Raw genomic sequence first — 7,290 nt, 5'->3', positions numbered from 1 at the left:
ACTTAATAAATAGTTGTTGATTGGAAAAAAGAAATCCAGTGATATGGGCCGACGATGACAGACTTCTTAAACAACTTCGGTGGGAATAAGTTCAGCTCTGGCAAATGCTTTGTACAAAACTCCAAACCTGGCTCTAAATTTGAAACTACATAGGACTAGCCCAAACAAGGAAATTCAGTGAGAATGATCTCCTAATCCGCACAAAGCTAAAGTCTTATCTATTCTCTGCACCTGTAACCGCTTGACTCATAGTTTGCCCTTTTACTTTGCTTCATGGTCAGCTGCACAGCAGAAAAAAAAATGCCTAAGATCACATTGCTGTTGTGACTAATCTCTATAAAAAAAATAGTGCTGGAGATTAAAGGGATACCACCAGCAAAGCCTTCAAAACCAAGAGCAGGGAGCCCACCAGCCCAATGTGGAGAATCAAAATCGCAGGGATCTTACTGAGAAAGAGACACAGACACGGAGAGAACAAAATAAATAATAATAAAATCACTAAAAAAGGATTGGACAACATGGAAGAGATAATACAAGAAAAGAAAATAATTGATCAGTTTCTGCAAAATTTTGTACTTATAAGACAGATGTTAATTATCTCCTGATAAGTTGAAAATACACTGCCCCAATCAATCAACTCAATGGTATGTTACACAGCCTCAAAAATTATCATTATGAAGATAATACGGTAGCAATAAATCCACTTATTTATTAATCTGATGAATATTTATTAACCTTCTATGTGCTGACTCTGCTTTAAATGCTGGGTATATGTGAGGGCACAAAACAGAAAAAAATCTCTGCTAGGATGGACCTGATATTATAACATAATGCATATAATCCAATGCCATGTCAGGGCACAGAACAAAACCCAGGACAGTAAAAAGTAAAGCACAGGAGCTGTGGTGGCCTGGCAGACATAGTTGTAAACCTCAATTCTGCCCCTGACTTGCTATGCAGGTTGAGCAGGTTGAGTGCTCTTGCTCTTGCTAATTCTCTTTACATTTACAATAAAGGGAAAAAGAGCTATCTCATAGTATTATTATAAAGATTAAACATGATAAAAAGTTAACCAGAACAGAATCTGACATATGGTTTCCTAGGTGTCCAAAGAAGAAGTCCTCCCAGTAGAGAATAACATACACAAAAAAAAAAAAAAAAAAAAAAAAAAGCACCTTATAAAATAATTTTGAAAATATTAATGCATGGTTGAGTATGCAAGAATGTCAGGGAATTCTCAGAGGCCAGAAACAATGGGAAAACACATATGCAGAGCGGTAAGCAAGTGCTTGAGATAGAATTTGTCTTGTGGGTATCTACCAACCCACAGTGGACCCAGGATGGGGAACCATGAAATCAGTAAGGTGGGGGGATCCTAAGCCAGGATTCCCAAACTATCACACCTTCAAAGGGGCATTGAGATCCTTTTCTGTCTCAGCTTTAGATCTGGGTGGGGAAAAAATACCCAGAAAGTTGTTCTCCATAATCCTGCACTTGTACAGATTTAGAACCTCCTGGTCACAATACCTATGTGGACCTTAAAAACAAAAATAAAGCTGAAAATTCAAGCTTTGGCTGGGTAGCTGAGTTGGTTATGTCAAGGTTGCATGTTCTATCCCCAGTCAGGGCACAGACAAGAATCAATCAATGAATGCATAAATGAGTGGAACAACAAATCTCTCTCTCTTTCACTCTCTCTCTCTCTCCCTCTTTTCCTCCCTCTGTCTTCCTCTTTCTCTAAAATAAATTTTAAATTTTTTCCAAAAAATTTTTTTTTGAAACTCTGAAAATTTAATTCAAAAGATTCCTGGATAAGTGAAACTTTCCCCCACCACAGCACATAACAAAATATAAATTTTTTCTAGAGGAAAGCCTTTAAACTTAGGCCTCAAAAAGTTTCCATATATAGGGTGGCAAGACACATGGAATTTATACACAATAAAAACCAGCCACTAGGAATGAAAGTCAGTAGAAATAATAAACTTTAACAAGTAGTCAAAATATTAAATAATGTGATATTTTTTTAAAAAAATACATAAGTACAAAAATATATAAAAGGAATTGAGACATAAAAATTACCGAACAGATTTTTAAAAAATAAAATCCTTAAGCCTGACCAGGCAGTGGCACAGTGGATAGAGCATCAGACTGGGACAAGGAGGACCCAGGTTCGAAACCCCAAGGTTGCCGACTTGAGTGCAGGTTCATCCAGTTTGAGCAAGGCTCACCAGCTTGAGCCCAAGGTCACTGGCTTGAGCAAGGGGTCACTTGGTCTGCTGTAGCCCCCCAGTCAAGGCACATATGAGAAAGCAATCAATAAACAACTAAGGTGCTGCAATGAAGAACTGATGCTTCTCATCTCTCTCCCTTCCTGTCTGTCTATTCTTGTCTGTTTCTCTCCCTTTCTCTCTCTGTCTCTGACAACAACAACAAAAAAAAATCCCCAAAAATGAGAAATATAGTAACTGAAATTAAACATGCACTGGGGAGGTAGCCAGCCAACACATGAAGCACGCATATTTGTAAAGGCTTGTATTATTGATTCCTATGTTTTTAATTGTTATTTTTAACAGCTTTGTTAAAGTATACAAATAATTTGTATACTTTCTTTGCTATACAAATAACTGCACATATTTAATGCTGTACAATTTGATGAATTTGGACATAAAACTGTTGATATCATAACCACAAAAAAGGAAATAGACATATCCAACACTTCTTACAGTTTTCTATGTCATTTCGTGGGTTTTTTTCTTTGTTTTTTGTTTGGTCGGTTGATTAGGTGATTGGTTGATTTGTGTATGTGTGTGTGTGTGCGTGTGCGTGTGCATGTGTGTGTGTGTATAAAGAACATTTAACCCTTTGAGTAGTGAATTTTTTGTTAACCCTTTGAGTGAGAACGTACATGAATGTTCGTACTACTCAAAGAGTTAATGTCGTCAGGTCTAACCTCTTAATGAATTTTGAAGTACAGAACATTGTGTTGTTAACTATAGGTACTATATCACACAGTACATCTCTGGAATTTATGCATTATGCATAACTGAAACTTTATATCCAATGAACAATAGCCCTCCATTCCCCAAGCACCAATCCCTAGAAACTTCTTTTGTAGTCTGTGCTTCTATGAGTTTAACTATTTTAGATTCTTCACGTAAGTGGAATTGTTTGACATTTGTCCTTCTGCGACAATTTCATAATGTCCTATAGATTCATCCATGTTGTCATAGATGGCAGGATTTCCTTCTTTTTAAGACTGAATAATATTTCATGGTATGTACATACCACATATTCTTTCTTTTCTTTTTTTAAAATTTTCTTTATTCTTTCACCTATTGATAGACATATTGGTTGTTTTCATATCTTGGTTATTCTGAATAATGCTGCAGTGAACATGGGAGTGTGATTATACATTTACATATATATATGCATATACTATATGGTACTATATTTAGTATATAGTACACTACATATAGTATATAGATATGTACAAACATGTATTTACGAAATTTATGTATGTTTATATATACACATATAGCATGGATATATATAGGTATGTATACATATATGTTTATATATCTGTACATATATCCTAGTTTAGTTCACAGAAAGATCTAAAGGCAAAGTTATTATAGTAGCAATAAACACCCCTAATGCCGATAGTTGAATCTCTAATACTATTATTCCCCTTAAAAGGAAACAGGAATCCTTAATTTTCTTGACACCAGACTTCACTCACTGCTCAAACTAAAACTTTTTAATTAACATTAAAAAATGAAGTTTCTACTGATTAAAGATTTCCAAATACCCTCAATGTTTTTTTGAAAAGTATACGAGGATGTTTAATCTTAATATTTTCAAATCAAGTCAAATTCCTAAGGAACTTGGGCAAATAATTTCTTAAAAATCTTTTTAGTGGATCCAAGATGGCAGTGGAGTAAGTAGATGATATGCCCACCTTCTCCCAAGACCAAACTGGAGGTACAACTAAATTTAAGAACAATCACTTTGGAAAACCAACACAAGACTAGATGAAGAAAAATCTGATAACAAGGATTCACAGAAGAAGCCACACTGAGACCGGTAAGAAGGGCAGAGACACAAAAAGTACTGTCCTGGCTCCTATGAGCTAAGGCTTAGGTTCTAGAGAGATTTCTCAGCTGTGGGGGAATTCCTTCCAAGAAGGGAAGGAAGCAGCAAGGTTTCTGTCTGCCAAAAAGAGAAGGGAGTCTGCAGAGACTTAGGCACCCTCTTAAAGGGCCAGTGCAAAAATCTTATTCACAGCCACCTACCCTGGGCTCTGGTGGAGGGAGGGCTGAGCACACTAGAGTCAGGTGAGGCAAGTCTCCAGATTTTGGCTCTGGGGAGAGACACAGAGGCACAGCTACCAAATTCCCTCTGCTGAGTCATTTTCCCTCCCATACTGTAGTAGTCACCATCATTCTTGCAGAGCACTCCCCCACCCCGCCATGCAGCATCAACCTGGGGGAAAGAAATTTGCTGTACCCTGGTGAGACTAGGCCCTGCTAAGAAAACTGCTGCTTTGGCCAGGGAGTAGAAGTCCGGACAGACTCAAGGGGTCACAATGACTCGGTGATCTGGTTTTGAGGGAAGAGCCATTTCCTTTACTTTCCCATGAATCTGACGCACCCAACTTCTAGTGGCTCTGCCCTATAGAGGTTGAGGCAAAATCTGAAACAGATTGAGACCTGCAAATCTGAGGTGGGGGACACACCCACCATCTTCCCTGAAGTCTGGCTGGCACCTCTCCTTCAGGGGAGATTCCATAGGTGCATCTTCCCCACTCTACCAGGCACTCTTTCAGTGACAGATCCTAACAGGTAGCAAGCATGCAGAGGCAGCTAGAGGCAGTTCTTAAGTATCTTGGGACTTTTGCTGACTTGCCTCTGGTCCAAGTGCTGGTAAAAGATGGCCTTCATGTGTAGCTTAGTCCTTCCCACATGCACCTAAGCCCAACAGAGGCTGCCACAAACTGTGGTTTGCTTGTAGCTCCAAATAGGTGGCTGAGGCCAGTCACATGCAGTATCTTACACTGGCCCGCACCAGGTTCCCTCCTAAGAGGCCTAGCTAGACCTGACACATCCAGTGGCCAACTTCAGACAACATCAGAACATAATCCAATTAGCTTTAGAAGCAGCATATCCAAAGAGAGAGCTCAGCAAGCACTAAACCTGACTAGGCAAATCTGCTTTATGTAGTCAGCACCTGCACAGCAGCTTACAGGCATTGGTCAAGGTAGAGTCTCAAAGTCAGCCAGCCTGAGAGTCAATACCATGTACAATGGGACAGTAGCAATCAAGGCTCAATTACAATAGGCGGACCCATATAACCCACACAAGAGACATTCCTGGAGCACACAATTCAGGGGATCAAAGAGTCTACACCCCTGTACCCAATAGAACACCTACTAAATAAGGCCACCCCACAAAGACTGGGAATCATAGCAGATCTATCTAATATACAGAAATGAACACAAAGAGGCAGTCAAAATGGGAAGAAAAAGAAACAGCACCCAAATGACAGAAGAAAGCTCCAGCTAACTAAAATGGAGATAAGCAATTTATCACATACAGAATTCAGAGAACTGGTTATATGGATGCTCAAGGAACAAAGTAAGAACTTAAACAAAGAGATAACAAGCATAAAAGGACATAAAAACCATAAAAAGGATCCAGTAATAAATGAAGAATTTAATATCTGACATCAAGAATACACTAAGAAGTAAGAGTGGGGTGGATGAAGCAGAGGACTGAATCAACAATCTGGAAGACAAGGTAGGAGAAAACAATCAGAGAAGCAAAAAGAAAAAAAATAAAAGGATAAGGATTGTTTAAGGGACCTTTGGGACAACATGAAATGTAACAACATCTATATCATAGGAGTACCAGAAGGAGAGAAGAGAGAGCAAAGGCTGGAGAATCTACTTGAAGAAATAATGACCAAAAATTTTCCTAACCTGGTGAAGAAAAAAGACACACAAGTCCAGGAAGTGCGGAGTTCCAAACAAGGTGGACCCAAAGAGGCCCACACCAAGACACTTAATAATTAAAATAGCAAAGGTTAAAGACAAAGATAAAATCTTAAAAGCAGCAAAAGAAAAGCAGTTAGTTACTGTCAAGGGAGTTCCCATAAGGCTTTCAGCTGATTTCTCAACAGAGACATTTAAGGCTAGAAGGGATTGACCTGGAATATTCAAAGTGATAACAAGCAAGAACCTACAACCAAGACTACTTTACTCAGAAAGGCTATCATTTAAAATTGAAGGAGAAATAAAAAGCTTCCCAAACAAAAAAACAAAACAAAACAGTTAACAGAATTTGTTACCATCAAACCAGTATCACAAGGAATGCTCAAGGGCCTGAAAAAAGAAAGAGAGGAAAAAGAGGAACATAGTTAAAAGAATAAAATGGCAATAAATATGTACCTATCAATAATCTCTTTAAATGTAAATGGCTTAAATGATCCATTCAAAAGACATAGAATAGCTGAATGACTAAGAAAGCAAGACCCAAATATCTGCTGTCTATGAGACACCCATCTCAAAATGAAAGATACACACAGACTAAAAGTAAAGGAATGGAAAAGATATTTTATGCAAATGGAAATTAAAAAAAAAAAAGCTAGGGTAGCAATACTTATATTTGACAAAATAGAATTTAAAATAAAGGCTATAGTAAGAGATAAAGAAGGACACTACATAATGATAAAAAGGAGGAATCCAACAACAAGATATAACTCTTGTAAACATTTACACATCCAATTTAGGCACACCTAAGTATGTAAAGCCAACCTTGATAGACATAAAGGTAGAGCACAACAACAATACAGTCATAGCAGGGGATTTTAACACCTCCTTGACATTAATGTTAATGAAATTAACAGACAGAAAATCAATAAAGAATCAGTGGTCTTAAATTACACATTTTATCAGCTGAATTTTATTGATATCTTTAGAGCATTTTATCCCAAAGCAGCAGGATATACATTCATTTCAAGTATACATAAAACGTTTATAGGATGGACCACATGTTAGGACATAAAACAAGTCACAATGAATTGAAGAAGACTGAAACTGTATCAAGCATCTTCTCTGAGCATAATGAAATAAAACTAAAAATCAATCACAAGAAAAAAATACAAAAAGCACAAGACATTAAGGCTAAATACCATGTTACTAAACAATGAATAGGTTAACAATGAGATCAAGAAACAAATCCAAAGATACCTTGAAACAAATAAAAATGAGAACACCCCAAAATTTATGGGACT

The sequence above is a fragment of the Saccopteryx leptura genome, chromosome 2, assembly GCF_036850995.1.
Source record: "Saccopteryx leptura isolate mSacLep1 chromosome 2, mSacLep1_pri_phased_curated, whole genome shotgun sequence".
In the NCBI taxonomy this organism is placed as follows: domain Eukaryota; kingdom Metazoa; phylum Chordata; class Mammalia; order Chiroptera; family Emballonuridae; genus Saccopteryx; species Saccopteryx leptura.
The sequence above is the reverse complement of the archived record's forward strand: the minus strand, read 5'-3'. Positions refer to the sequence as shown.